The 16,503-nt window shown below is 41.5% G+C and overlaps 1 long non-coding RNA gene across 1 annotated transcript; it reads left to right on the top strand.

Moving 5' to 3' along the window:
* Positions 1-11: 11 nt before the first annotated feature.
* On the top strand, positions 12-14,127 carry LOC105569948. Its single transcript, XR_001009557.1, has 3 exons — positions 12-46; positions 319-1,207; positions 13,974-14,127. It is a non-coding gene; the product is annotated as an uncharacterized LOC105569948 (long non-coding RNA).
* Positions 14,128-16,503: the final 2,376 nt, after the last annotated feature.

The following is a 16,503-nucleotide window of genomic DNA, read 5'->3' as shown; positions in this document are numbered from 1 at the left end:
TTCGGACAAAGCGGATCGACTCTAGGACGAGCGTCTCGGGCAATTGGTAAATAAAATCGATATTAATTCTAACATTTACTGCTCATCACTCAACTATCACGTCGTAACTAATACTCTTTAAAGTTTTTGGAGTCAATGTAAAACCGAGGAGTAAAATATTTGCTCTATTGGAGTGAATATTCATTCTAATGGAGTAAATATTTGTTCCGATAAAGTGAATATTTCACTCCATGGTTCTATTTTCACTCCAAAACTTTCGAGAGTAGATAAACTGCATATTTTCGTTGATCATCAATACAATTACACGACGGTTTTCAGATACAAAGGCAACAGAACGCATCTAACAATAAGATTGGGCGAAAGGGATTCAAACGGAGCGGATCGGCTCTAGGACGAGCGTTTTGGTCATTTGGTAAGTAAAATCCATATTAATCCAATCATTTACTGCTCATCGCTCAAGCATCGCGTCGTGAATAACAGATAAACTGCATATTTTGGTTGATCAATACAATTACAGGACGATTCGCGCACGGTTTGCAGGTACAAACGCAACGGAACGCACCTGAGATGGCGAAGGGAATTCGGACAAAGCGGATCGACTCTAGGACGAGCGTCTCGGGCAATTGGTAAATAAAATCGATATTAATTCTACCATTTACTGCTCATCACTCAACTATCGCGTCGTGAATAATACTCTTTAAAGTTTTTGGAGTCAATGTAAAACCGAGGAGTAAAATATTTGCTCTATTGGAGTGAATATTCATTCTAACGGAGTAAATATTTGTTCCGATAAAGTGAATATTTCACTCCATGGTTCTATTTTCACTCCAAAACTTTCGAGAGTAGATAAACTGCATATTTTCGTTGATCATCAATACAATTACACGACGGTTTTCAGATACAAAGGCAACAGAACGCATCTAACAATAAGATTGGGCGAAAGGGATTCAAACGGAGCGGATCGGCTCTAGGACGAGCGTTTTGGTCATTTGGTAAGTAAAATCCATATTAATCCAATCATTTACTGCTCATCGCTCAAGTATCGCGTTGTGAATAACAGATAAACTGCATATTTTGATTGATCAATACAATTACAGGATGATTGGCGCACGGTTTGCAGGTACAAACGCAACGGAACGCACTTGAGATGGCGAAGGGAATTCAGATTAAGCGGATCGATTGTAGGACGAGCTTCTCGGTTCAACTGGTAAGCAAAATCTATATTAATTCTACCATTTACTGCTCATCACTCAATTGTCGCGTCGTGAATAATAGATTCGCCACTCGTGCTTGCATGATATTATGTTAAAGCGCGTATTCCGTGGGGCTCGCGAGGCTGAAGAATCTGTCGACGCGAATAGTCGCAAATCCATCGACGAAGCCGACTATCATATCTTCGAATATCGACAGTATCGCGGATATCAATTTATAATTTCGAGCTGAAATTAATGAAATAACAATAGGAACATAGATTGATCGACGAAAATATGCGGTTTATAAAGTAGTCATATCAAGATATGATAAATATCTAAGCAGAGAATACAATTACACGACGATTCGCGCACAATTCGCAGATACAAACGCAACGGAACGCATCTAAGATGGCGAAGGGGATTTGCACGTCGCGGTCAACTTGACGCTGCACCTGTTGCTCCGGCAACTTCGCGTTTTCCGCATTTCTCGTAATAAATAGTACATGCTTGCCTTTCAACGCAGTTGTTATCTTGCTTTATAACGCGGGATGAATATGCGAGGTACAATTATAAAAAGATAACCGAGATACTTGTAACATTAAAAAAGAGATGTTACGTTACATCGATTTGTCATTTCCACGCGGATGCTTTAAAGCCGAATCTACAATGTCCTCTTTGCGTCCAGAAACATTCTATTTTGTAGCCAATAGATAAGTACGTTAAAAAATTTTCGGCAAGTTGATAAATTGTACATTATACGTTGTACAGTAATGGACAGAATGATTGTTGGGACACTTTTTTTATTGAGTTTAGGAACGTGCGTTCAGACTTACGTTCCAAAATCTTCTCCGAGGAATATCCCAGTCTGCTATTACATTTGTCGTACGACAAAGTTTTTAAACGTCTTGATTGGCTGCTGAATAAAAAATTTCTAAATACTCGAGAATTTTACTATCTTCCAGTCAATCAATACAATTAAAAAGTTTGTCGTACGACAAACGTGATACCAGCCTTACAGAAAAGTTGCAGTCGACTGGCTGGAAGCTGTGCGAATAGCCAATCGACTTGCAATTTTTCTATAAGAATATAATTTTCGCATACCTTTCTTTTTCGACGAATTCAAGAATCGAGCCCCTGCTTGCTCGCTGTGAAGCAAATGTCTTGCGCGATTTATATCGAAACGAGAAGATCCGAATTGTAAATTAACATTTCCCCGTGATTCACTTATCGAACGACGACGATTATCGCTCGAAGAATACTCGAATTCGCATACATCCCGCGACGTGTATCGGTTTATTCACTAATTTGAGGTGTAAGGAACAGAATATTCGGCGTACGTTGATTCCGTGATAAACAATTTGAAAGTACAACCGGCGGTGAGACGGTTTGCCACGGACTTGTTTTTGTCACGCACACAATAGGCCGCGTCGTACGCCGTGTCGCGCGACCACTGGGAGGTCACCGCGCTATCATTCTTGTCCCGGCCATCGAGCGAGCAAGTTGGATGTGCGTGCCGCTCCGTGTATCGAATTATTACTCCTCGAAATAGACGGAAATATGTACAAATAGAATATTACGCGTATCGGAAAGACATCGCGTTCTGCATTAACTATCGGATTCACTAAACGACTTTCGAAATTCACGAGACTCGTCGATGTGTCGAGGCACTGGGGCTTGATTCTCGAACTCATTCGACAGAGATACGTACGCGAAAATTCTATTCTCACAGAAAAGTTGCGTGTCGATTAGCTAAAAGCTACGCGAATAGCCAATCGACTTTTCTGTAAGAGTAGAATTTTCGCATACGTTTCTCCTTCGAATGAATTGAAGAATCGAGCCCCTGGTTGCTCGTTGCGAAGCGAGTGTCTTACGCGATTCATATCGAAACGAGGAGAGGATCCGAATTGTAAATTAACATTTCGCCGTGATTTACTTATCGGACGATGATTATCGCTCGAAGAATGCTTGAACTCTTATACATCCCGCGACGTGTTTCGGTTTATTCACTAATGTGAAAGTAATTTCCTATCGCTTATCGCTTTCAAATACGCGGCAGAGTCGTGAATTAGTTTTATGTTTGATCGCGTTTTCGCGCGCGCGCGCGCGCGCGCGTGTGTGTGTGTGTGTGTGTTTGTGTGTGTGTGAAACGAGGCAACGTGGGAGGAAGACGAGGCCTCAGGGGCCTCGGAGACATCAGGTTCATTGTATCCGTGAGTGTGTTTCTCTTTTAACTTAAGAGCAGTCTCTCTTTCTGCGAATATTACAGTTAAATATAACATTTCATAGATTCATTTTCTTGAAATAAATGGGCTAGACCAAGATATATAAAAAGATAAGATTTCTGGTGAATATTTCTGATGATGTTAAAGTACTAAGATAATAAACTATAAAAGAATGCAACAAAAATGCAATTGACATAAAATATCCATTTCGCAATAATTGTATTCTCTGTTTGTGAAGTAAGTTTCTTCTTAATTATTTTGAACTCCATAACGAAATTACGCTTCCGTTAGGAGTATCTTTTGACTCATTTTAATTAAAGATAAGAGTGCGGTCAATGTGTCGATCGATCACAGCAATCAAACATTTGCAGATGCTACTCATATTTAGTTTGTCTTGATGTAATCAGGAATTTGGCGGAGTGTTTATTTGGCTCTTTGGAAGTTACTGACATAGTGAGTGAAATAACATTTCTTCAAAGAAAATGTTTCGGAACGTAAATCTGGACGTAAATGCGCGTTCCTAAATTTATTGAAAGTGTCGAGACAATTCTGTCTATCACTGTACAATCCCCAGTAAGAAATAATTCGTCGATCGATTTCGAAACGATGTAGAGTCGACATTAATTGATCGTTCCGACATCGTTTCGTCATCGATCGACGAATCATTTCTTACTGGGTCCTACGTTGTCGACGAATTTTGTAAAGCGTTTTGATTTGCTAAAGCCGAATGTTTCTAGACGCAAATAGCACTTGTAGATTAGGCGTAAGAACGAAGGTCTTAGGGCAAAATCGTTTTTATTTTCGTCATTAATTTCGCCAAACTAATCGTCCGAGATAAGCAACCGTGCTCGTTGGGGAAGGCTTGCATTGAGGAAGTACTAAAATTTTAGTTTTCAAACCAGTCCGAAGTTATTCCGCAGCGATTTTTCTACGTAAAAATATTAACGATTACATCGACGATTTAGTAATGGAATTGGCCAGTGCGCGCGTGTGAGTCTCGATGTCGGTGCATATCATGTTTCAAAGCACTTCGCATGTTTTCGCACCTGTTTTTTTAATAACACATCTGTCAAATTACAAACAAAAATATGCGAGGCGTTCTTTTATGTATGGTGCGCGCACGCCCGATTTTCAAAACAGTATAACTTGACGAAAAATTCATGTAGCGACATGCAACAAAAACGGATCTTGCGCGTATCGCGTTTCGCAAATAATCGTATTGAATACATTTCCCTCTTATGAGATAGAAAAATATAAAACGTTGAAATGTGAAACACAACGAATAACTGCTAGAGCATTGAACATTTCACTTCAACAAACATTCAAAAAAATATTAAATATACAAAAGAGGCATCAGTCATATCGCTCTGTGTATAAAAAAGACTGTATATTATTGAAAACATGTTAATAATTAAAGTAAATAACAGTCGACAAAAATAATAAGTAGATTAACCAAAAAGAAAACAGGGTACGTTTTCCCATTCCGTTCTGAATCTCGATATAGATTGTCGTCGCGTTTTTTCACGTTAAATCTGAGATCTGTTTGACGAGCAAAACCTGCCTCGCCCGGCCGAGAAAGTATTTACGTAATTTCAACGATACTCTTTCCGTTATACGCGGCGGTCGGCGGAATGCGCGTGTCCAATGTGTTTACGATGGAATAATATTTGGCCACTTAATTGCCCCCCACCCCCCACCCGCCGATAATTCGACGGCGTTTGACGTTCGGTCGATTAATATTTAGCGAGCATTTTAACGAGAGAGAATTGAATTTCGCATACATAATTAAATTAATAACTCGCGGCCCCGAAGTTTGCCGTCACGCCGCGACGACCGCGCTTGCACATGCCCTCGATGTTACGCGACATCGCGGTCGGTGCCGCGATTTACCTATCGATTGCTCGAAATTATATTTCCCCGCTAGATTTGGTTTCGGCATACGTTTATTTCGCTCGCACGCCGCGTCGCGACGTTTTGTAATGCCGAGATGTTTGCGGGTCCCAGCAGAAACGTGATCGCCGAAATATGTTTATTCGCGGTGGAATACACGTGGATTTATAAACAGCACCCGCAGCACTCTCCACTATTACCGGAAATTAATCCGTTACATTAAAATAATCCGTATTCCGCGTGTTCGCCAAGCGCCGGGCGCGCATTAAAAATATAAATAAATTAATACACGTTCGACATATTACGTTATTATTTAAAATATGAATATATTTGACAATTTAATTTCGTCACGTGCGCGAGGTAAAATCCCTCCTTACCGCCGCCGGCCCGAATTAGAGATTTAATCTAGATATTCTCGAGCATATATAATTACGTTTACGGAAGTATAATTACATTTGTGATAAGCGAAAGATTACATATATGTATTATGCCAGGTTACACACTTAACGGTTAAAAAGCAAATATGTGCATTGGCGGATGGTAGTTAACTGCAGTTGAATCCTGTTTGCAGATGTCGATGTGTGTTCGCCGACAGATAATCCGCTTGTACTCTTCCACTCCTTTTCTTTTTCCTCCCGAGCGACGGAGGCGGAGGCGGAAGTGACGGGGGAACAAGAATCGCGAGATTACTTTCGTTTCTTTTCACGTACCGGTGATTCCGGTAACTCTCGGCTGGTGCGAGGCTCTCCCGCGGAGAGAGAGAGAGAGAAAGAGAGAGAGAGAGGGCGAGGGGGGGGGGACGAGAAAGATAGGCGATAAATACTTTAGAACTCTCGACGCCGACGACGGAACACCGTTCCGGCGCGAATCGGTGGCGCGGGACGTCCTGTGCCTTTCACGTTAATGGCCGTCCGTGGATGAAGCAGGCCGTTCGTAATCATCGGGATTGGTTAATCAGAAGATTGGTTTAATTCATACCGGTGTGTATGCGCGCGAGAGAAATTACCTCTTCGCGGGGTTTACTTCTACAGGTGGGTACACGGGTACCGCAATCTATATGTATATATAATGTCGGAGGAAGGGCGATCGAGAAAGTGGCCCTTATTTAAATTGACGGAAGACTCGCGGAGGTGGACGAGTTGTACAAGTTATTTGTCGAAAATTAGAAGATAGCGTTCTGTGCAAGCCACGAAACAAACTAAAGATTTCCCTCACCGAAGTTTCTCCACGATAATAATAGGCGTTTCAACGGGGAAAGTCGCCAGCAATATATCGCGGTAACAAAGGGAGTAATTGACAATGTACCCCTGATATCTGGGCCTCGCGTTCTCGACTGTCAAATGCCTTTCGGCGTTTGAAGAAGCTGTAATTATATTAACGAATTCTGACAATTGTCGCGATAAAAATAATAACGCAGATATATCTCTAACGACTCGTTTTGCGACTCATTGTTCACCTCCCCGGACGTGTCCGTGGGACGTCTCTAATTTTATAAATAGCGCTTGCTTGAGAAAGATAGGAAAGAAAGGTAATTTACTGCTTGACTTGTCCCGCCACCGCACCGGCTCCGTGTAAATTCGCCGCGAACGCCGCTGCGACGGATCGTAAAAACGAATGCTGCGCGATGCACGTCCAATGATTTATTCGTCTCGTCCGCCTATCGTTTCGTTTATCCGGGGCCAGGCCAGCTCGCCATGCCGTATAGCGCGTCGTTTATTCGTAATCGGACGGTTCTCGTTCGGACGAGAGTAATGTGGCCGGTGGAGCGACGGATTTACTAGCGACGCGGAGAGCTATCGGCGGCAGTAAACGAAAGGACATCGCGTAGGGCAAAGGGATGAGGAAGGGCGGAAGCGCGTATACAGACCGACGGTTTAAGAACACGCGAGAGGAGACAGAGCCGGAGCTTCTTTTACTACTTCCTGTTTCTCGGCGCGCCAGGAGTTAGGGCTCGCCGAGAAAAACCGACACCCGGGTGGCATCCAGACAAATTTCGAGCGAGCCAAGAGCTCGTAAAAGATCGTCCCTCCTGTCCGTGCGACCCCTTCTCTATCGAGCCGTAGAGGGTAAGCGCGAGCTACCCGCCAGCCACGACGGATTTCCAACGGGGGCGGCGGTCTATGACGTGTTTCGGCCAATCCTACCACTTTCTTCGAAAGAACGATCCTCGATCCTCGCGAACGTGGTGAATAGCTGTAAATTGCTGTTTGCGACCGAACGGGCGGAATGCATAATTTTTGGCCGATTGCCATCCCCCGCGTTCCGCCTAGTTTCTGTTGCTTCGGGGAGAAATCTGCGAGAGGATTTGATGGCACACGATATTGGAAATGTTTCACGATAAAACATGCACGCGAACTGACGACATCGGAAATATCGAGTCGAATTCTATATATGAACTGTCGCTCGCTAATATAAAAAAGTTGAAAAGAGGGAAGAAAAGTCGCGTAGGGGAATATTGCAAGGTTGAGATGGAGATGTTGAATTTTGCGCGAGAACAGTTTTCAAATATTTGCACTTGCGTATATATTCGTAATTGTTTTATTCGTTGTCGCACGAATGATTTTATACGCTGAAACGTATCTTCGACTTCTAATCTTCTCACATCCTTGACACAGTCGTCTATAGCCGACTCGCAGAGTCTACATATCTACATTTATCTCTTTCCTTTTTCTCCTGCCTCCCGTCTTCCCTTTCTTTATTATCCCATTCCCGGTGCCAGCGAAGTTTAAATGGACTTCGCCCAATAGCCCAATAGCTACCCAGCCCAGCACCAGGCTAATAAACTATAAATTCTTTCCGTTCCTGGTCATGATATTTTGTTAACCCAAAGTCGATTCTCTGTCGCGACTCTCACGACAATAAGGGGCGTTTCCCTGGTCGCCCGGAATGGAGATATAAATATTTCGAATGCACCCTATATGTACATACCGTTATTAAACTCACCCTGCCCACGATATTTCCTACGAACAACCCCAATAATTCATCCTTCTGCGTTAAATGTGCTCTTTATGTAAGGGAATGCTAATATTATACTAGACTCCACGAGAGAGCTATTTTAATTGACAGTAAAACGGAAAAGTACTTTTCCGAGAGCGCTCGTTATTACACGCCGGCGAAATCTATCGTATTTCTGTTGGTTGGCCGATTAAATTGCCTTGGCGATCATAAGGTGGAAAATTGGCGGAATGCGACGGTGTGTCGACGGTGAGGTGCCGAATCGTTCCAAACAGGTTTTAATGCAATTGTTTGCCAAGTATAAGCGGTGCCGGAAGAAAATAAGCCGACGTCTTTAGCGGAAGTCACGTAGGCAGGCTTACGGTGCAAACAGCTTCCCAACGGTTGGTTCTATTAAATTAATGCTGCGAAATCGCTCTGTTTTCCCTCGAAACAGCTGACTGGCGCACACGCCGATGAACTCCAATACAACGAGATGCAAAATATTGAACGGGCTTAAAGTATATTTCATAGCAAGTTTACACACGGGGGGGGAGAATTTTCTTTTGAAATTTACCCTGAAAATCATGTAATCGTGGGACAACGTGGTATTTTGAACAACTTTACGAGGGTTTTCGGAAATTTTACCACACATTTTACTACACTGAGAAAAAGAAACTGCTGAGTCAAGAAAATATTTCTTGATTCAATTATATGCCGCAGTCACGGGCTGTCAAACAAATATTTGTTAATTCACGTAAACATTTGTTAATTCAAAATATATATATTTGAATAAATGATGTATGTTTAAGTGAAAAACATATATATTTGAATTAAAGAAATATTGTTAACTAAATATATTTAGTAATATTAACAATTTTTTTTCTCGGTGTAGTAAAATGTATACTAAATATAATTACTGGTTAAATATACGGTCAAATTTAAAAAAACTCATAAGGTTCTTTAAAATGCCATATTGTCCGACGATTACATGATTTCCAGGATAAAATTTAAGAGAAAATTCTCTCCGTGTATCGATATCAAGTCTCGGGAAAACAACTCCGATTAAAAAAATTTATAAGGCCGAAATATCAATTCGCGGCGTAAAGAATTAATTGAATAAATTTATGCAGGACCAGCTCGCTTTCCCCATCGCGGCTTTCTTTCATCTTCTTTTCGATGTCTTAAACAAAACAAAGCTGTGGAAAAGCCTATTCTTTTAAATTACACATGGAATATTTAAAAGGAACAAAATGTTACGTTTAATTTTACGAACTTATTATTCTCATTAATTATATATACGCAATAAGACATCCCCTAGACTTTCTAGCACGCCCTATCGCACGAAACGAAAACGTATACTTTGTAAAAGAAAGTTCCTTGGAGAGCCAACGTTCCGTGTGAAACACGCTGGTCTTTAATAAATAATTCTTTCATCAAGGTATTTCGCGCTACTTCGTTTCGTCCTATCTGGCCGCGAGGAACTGCTCTCTCTCTCTCTCTTTTTCCACTACGAATCCAGGAAGATACGAAAAAATGCCTCTCTCCCTCTCTCAATGTTACATAAGAACATCTAATTCCGGCCTCCGTTCTCTCGTCCGCTTCAGCCTCGCTGCACCAATTACTTGCGCCCATCGCCTCCGAATTTGCTCGCCTTTGCCGAAGGGCATCCGAGCGGTCCCAGCCATCAAAGAAGGCACTCTCCGGTGTAATCTAAGCGGCGCAATTCTGCGCAATTATCGTGAGCCCCGCGCGGGAACAAAGTACGAAATCGTATTTCGGCCTTCGGACCAATGTGGTGCACGTTGATAACGTCCTACATACTACCCTATCCCGAGCAGACACATGTACTTAAGCTTATACTGCGATTTCCTCCGCGTCTCTTCGGATGCTGTAGCGCACGCCGCGTATACGTGTGTATGTACGACTGGCTTTCTCTGCGCGCGCCCCGGCGGCAGGCACGACGACACGCTGCGAGTGTGAGTACGACATCGATCCTGAGAGAACGTTTCGAATTTCAGAGGGTAGCTCTCGGTGATTAGATTGAAGGTTTCGCATCGATCGCACGCTTTAACGCTCATTTTGTAAACTTCCGAGGAAAGAGAAATGTGCTTTTGATATACGAGCTTTTAATATCGTAGGAAATATTTCTATAGAGTCTTGATTCTGTGAAATTACATTCCATTGTGACAACAATATTTTACGTGTCTTTAGCAGCTTTTAAATGTGTATTCGTAAATCAAGATGTGAAATTGTTACACATCGAATAACAGTTCATTACGAAATTAGATTTATTTTCTACAAAGTAACACTTGCCAATTTTGTTTTAAATAGTTACGCATATATCTTATAATTTACGAATTTGTAAATTATAATTTATACTTTTAATATCGCTGCTTTATTAAACAAAAAGTTAGAACAAAGAGTTAGAACAGATACAAAAATATTTAATTAGAAAATTACTTGAATTTCTGCTCCATTTATATCCTTTTATATGTACAATGAAAACACATCTTTGTAATATATTATGATAATACCGAATCACGTCTAGCATATTGTCGAATCCATCTTCTCGAGGGGTCACCACCCTTATCTTTCTCAGACAGCGTTCAGTCGAACTGAACGCCCTTCCTTAAGTACATTAATCTGCCCTGTATGTTATATTAATACAGTTAATGAGTTTGTTTCGGTCCATCCATTAAATGGGAAAAGAGGAGAAAATGATGGAGAAAGATTCGATGTGTTCTTGTAACTGATGTAGAACACGGGGAAATATTATTTCGTATAAGACAAAAATACAAGATTCTAAGATTCCAGGATAACAATTATTTGAAAAAGATAAACGAAAGTTGACGCAATTATCTTCACGTGTAGACGTGTATTTAACTAAAATATCATCACTCAGCGATTGATATTTAATGTCTCGGTAGGCAAATTATTAAGTTAAGAGTTAATAAGTTGTAGGAGCCTAACTGCTGGGCCATGACCGATTGAATCTTGTTGGATGCTTTGGTCCACTTCCTTCACTCGCCTCTTTTTTCTTTGTTCTCCTTTCCACCTCTTTGCCCCTCCTCTCTCTCTCTCTCTCTCTCTCTCTCACTCTTTCTGCCTCCCGTTTCTCGTAGCCACCGATAATGGACTTTTAATGCGTTCGATTTGCGAGTCGCCGTAGCAGGATCCCATCTCGTTCTTCTCAGAGCATAATTTCCATAAAATTTCCGGCTCCCCGTAACGTATCTCGACACGGAAGGCAGGAACGAGGACCAGGTGGATTTATCCGCCGCACGCGAGATATCGATGGTTAAATGTCAATAATTCGGATACACGGCAATGTGTATTTTACAAAGGAAAAACAGGAAAGATTCTAGGTACATGAATTCCGGGCGCAATTACATGAACAATGTTTGTGCTGCAAATTATATCTTTTATCTGTGTTTGCGTACTAAATTGCCACACATGGAACGGAGGTAAAATGAAGAAAAGCAGTTTTTTATATCCACAAGACGCCCGGGGTTCTATTTTTTAAAACAAAAACTCTTATATTGTGCCACTGACAGTCTGAAATTTTATTTAACTCTTTTGTCTCAGTCTTTCGTCTGTATTTATGCTGTGCGCAGGCTGGCCCAAAGTAATAATCCATCTTTTTAACACGAGTTAAATTCCATTATTTTAGTTCTCTCCGTTTAATGCACACGTGATATCAAAAGGTGATTACATTTAACGCTAAATCTACGATGAGAATTAGCATCTGCGTCTTTTGTTCTCACTTGCAATGTACGTATTATTAATTACATAAATGATGTGTTTCTTTGTGTACCGGGAAATTATTCGGCGATAAATTTGTCGCGTTTCTGTTCAGCGTAGAATCTATTGAATGTTTTGATCCAGCTATGCCCAAAGCTGCGAGTTATCACACGGATTGCGCACTACGTTCATTCGTGTATTCTATCGAGTTATGTATGTCTCAGTAAATATCGATCGAGCCGGCAGCGCCAATAGTACCATGGTATCTCTTTGTCCCATTGAACCGTGGTAACTTCGGTGTGTTCCCGTAGAAATCGGACAGGAATCCACCGTTGATAGTTGTCAGTGCGGCTGGACGCATTGAAAAATGTATAAACTCGCCAAACTCGCATGTATCAACGCTCATCTGGGTTACCCGGAATTTTCCGTGAGTTTTCTCATCGTATCCGATAGGAGAAACTAACTCTTTCAAGGGCTTAAACTTCCGTTTCACGAAGCAAACATATCGAAAAGTTTTACAAAAATTGCTGTTCCGACACTTTCAGATCGTGACTTATTCTTTAGAATTATACGAACTCTTAAATCTTTGAAAACTTCAAATCCTTGTGTCATAAATCCAATATCGTGCCGTATATTTAAGTGCTTCTTCAGCAGCGATTATAAACGGCAGCTATATTTTAAAATTTATATATTTTTTAATATAAAATGTTATAATCTTTTTATTGTTTTAATCGACAGATGACAATACTAAAAACGTAAAGGGAGAAATAATCGAATGTATTCATCAGTTTGCACGCTATGCTATTCCATTTTTAATATAATTTATTTTTAATTTAATCATCATCAATTAAATTCTTCGATATTCATTTGAATATTATTTATTTAATCAAGCAAATGCCTGTAAAGATAAAATATCGCAGCAATTTAAATAACAACGATATGCGTTTCAAACATCTTCTCGATTGAACGGAGTCAATCGTTAAGCAATAACTAATGAATCCGCGGAAAGATACGCAAAATGTTTAGTAACAATCACTGGACAAAGTAATTTCAAATAATAGATATAGACCGGTATTCATCTAGTCAGATCTTATATTCAAGACCGTCTTGAATTTATCTAAAGATGCTAAAGACAGAAAAGATCTAAAGATCGAATTTTCAACTTTATTTCATATTTCGTGGACAGGATAACGAATTTTCAGCGTTCGTTTTTGTTTTGCTCCCCGTGCGGTTATCACGCGACGTTACGCGTGCCGTTGTTTACGCGAAGGTCACCGCGTCATCATTCGCTCGCCGAGCCTCGGGCCGGCATGTAGTGTCGAGAATCGCTCCGTGCGTCGTATTATTTTTCCGTTATCAGTTTCCGAGACGCGATCGCTATGAGTTTCGGGATAAAACGCTATGAATTTGTACACGTTTATTAATAACAAGTAACGTTCGTCGATCAATTATTAAGTTCCTACAACTTGTAATGAGAAACGATTTGCATGCGAGGCGCGACGACTTTATATCAATAGATATTTCACGAGACAATGGCCCGAATTCTGAATCCTCTTTTATCGATAAAAGAAGATTCAGAATACAGGCCTAACTCGTCTAAAATAGTGTAACGTGGTACTTTGTCGCGATTACATCTCGTTTACGCATCGCGCTTTGAATTGTCGATTGTAGTGTAATCTGTTTATCAATTTCGGGAAGACAGAGAAATTTGTTGCTGCATGGCTTTGGTATTTGCGCTGTCTGTTGTAAATCGTTTCATCGTACTTCGCAGCTTGTACAGGCAGGAAGCAAAGGCAGTCGTTTATCGCGCGTCGTTCTCGAAATGTGATATGATCGAAAATTACCTCAGTTAATTGTTACAATTAATAGCGATTTATCGTAATGTTTCGCTCGTGTAACTCATTACGCATAAAGATTAGATTGATTGACAGTAAACACTGTAAAATATCGTTTCCTTGCGGACTAATAATTTCTATTTCTTTGTGTACAGATGCTCGGATTCCGATGTTCGCGTCGCGTACGGGAGTGTTACGTGAAGTTTCGTGCGATCGTAATTAATCAGTTTCGCGAGTGTTGTACGAGTGCAATAAGGACACCTGAGAGGAGGAGGAGGCTTGGGAGGCATCGGGCAACGGCGGAGCAACCATGAGGTGAGTGTTTTATTTTAGACATCTGTTATTCGCTACTTGCAAAATTAATATCTACTCTCTTGTTTTATTTATTCAAATGATTTGAGTCACACGCAAAAAATGTACGTTGAAATCTCGTAAATTTATATTTAAAAGAAAGAGATCTTTTCGAGTACTTTGTAGTTATTTGATTAAATATCTATTTGAAGAAAATATGAAATATTCAGTGTAATAATTTCGATTTTAAATAATTATTCTATAATAACATGTCTTTGTATATTTTACAGATCAACGGCGTAAACTACAACTCCGCTGTTGCGCATCGTATCGGTGAGTAGAAAGTTACCTTTTGTTTTAAATTAACGTAATGGATCTGTACAAAACTCGCGTTATATCAAATATAAAGCTCGAATATAATCATGAATACTTTTTGATACTAATAATTATTAATTCTTATTGTTAGGCGCAGATTTTATTGCAACAAATTTTTCGTCTACATTAAGCAACAATAATAGTAGCAAATGAATTGTCTTATTAATTATCGATATAATAAGAAGATCATGAACAGATCCGTTCCGTCTACTTCTCTCCCGTTCCCTCTTTCTTTCTCGTATCCGCGAGTGATAAAATTAGCATGAACTCACGTACGCTTAACGTACCTGCAGTTAAAGATTAACGGGCCATGAATGTATACGAGAAATGGAGCGTGAATGGGACGTTTGGAACGCGCCATTCCTGGCGCATTTTCGAGGAACACCGCGTCTGGACCGGCGGCGCCGCGCCGGTGGAAAATCGTATCGTATAATGAGACGATAACGATTATGCACTACGACGCGAAACGAGTGGAGGAACCTTCCGTGTTCTGTTAAAGCGCGACGTTTCTCATTATTGCGAGCTTTAATGCGACACTTTCCTCGTCCGCTCGCGCAAAGCCAATAAATAATAAAGTAAACGCTCGATATTTAACGATCGTAAAAAAACGAGTGGAGCGCCATGCCGCTATCTTTTCGTGCTTTGCAGCACGGCACTCGTGCGAAAAATCATGTAAATTTGCATGCAGATACTTTTAAACATCGTACAATTACCAAAAAAATAATAATAATGAAACAAAAGACACAAAATGAGGATAATTCATCATTACCTCAAATTAACTCGCGAGGAGAACACGCAACGTAACATGCAAAAATCGCCGATTACCGCCTGTCTTAACGCACGGCGCTTAACGCGATCCAATTTTCGCGTCACGCGAGGCGGCTGTTACGGCGAAACGACTCCTCTCAATTAATCCCATAGATGAAGTTGTATCTCGCGCGTGCACCAGAATCGAGACGGCTAAGTGCAAATTGCAATGCACGACCGCACTCCCGAAACGGGGACCCAGCATCGACGTCGATCACCGCGCGCGTTACACGGGCATGATTCACTTACAGCACCTCGGCGAACTACACTTAACGCGCCTCATCGTCTATGATCCCTTAATGCGGGGGCGCCCCCGCGGGCGAGTAACGACGCGGATAAGCCGGCGGGTAGTCTATAGGACGGGAAGTGCCGGGGGGTTGTCTCTGCTTTAATAAGACGCGCACCACCCACGTCGAACGGTACCGAACTTTGGATCGACTTTGATTAGAGCATCCTGCTAATGACAGGGGATCGAGCGGCGTTTAATCTAATATTCGTAACTGTCCGGGCCAGCTCGTCGGGAACAGAATATCACCCCTGCGCTCTACACCCCCGCCCCTCGGGGGATCGCCGAGGGCGTTCGCCAAATCTATTCGCGATCGCGTCCCGCGCTGATCCTCGATGCCCTTTCACCTCATCTCCCGCCGACAGACAGGATATTAGAAACGTTCCGACGCGTTTTCGAACCCCTCGCGAACTATCGCCGAGCGATACGGGGATGGGACTCGTTTCTTCCGAAACGCACGTTGACATTCGCATCACATAACTCTTGCAATCGCGGCCTCACGAGTGTCTTATCATGGACGTAGTCGAACGTTAGCAATATTACTTATCCCTCAATTACGGCAATAGCTGTGATCCAGGAATAGCTGAAATTTACGTAACAATTTACGCAAAATCGCGAGGAAGTGCCACGGTGGCTCGCGAATCAATAGCTTGTAAACGTGTCGCAAACATGTCATTTTAGCGCAGAATAAACGCGGATAAATGCACTTACCGTGGAAATTCGAATCGATCGTGACGAGGGCCCTGGAGTTCTCTCGCAGGAAACTCAAACTCACCTGCTGCAAGCTCGTTTCGCGAAAGTAGCTCGTGAACGGATCGTGTGAACTTAGCAACGTATCCGCTGACTGTAACAGTTATCCAAAATTCACGAACGAGGAACATCAGCCAACGATTAAATTTTATGTTTATCTACGCCGCAATACGGGC

This window comes from Vollenhovia emeryi, unplaced genomic scaffold, assembly GCF_000949405.1.
Source record: "Vollenhovia emeryi isolate VEMERY1.0 unplaced genomic scaffold, V.emery_V1.0 DF939122.1, whole genome shotgun sequence".
Classification (NCBI taxonomy): domain Eukaryota; kingdom Metazoa; phylum Arthropoda; class Insecta; order Hymenoptera; family Formicidae; genus Vollenhovia; species Vollenhovia emeryi.
Note: the sequence above shows the minus strand (reverse complement) of the source record. Positions and strands in the feature narration are given on the sequence as shown.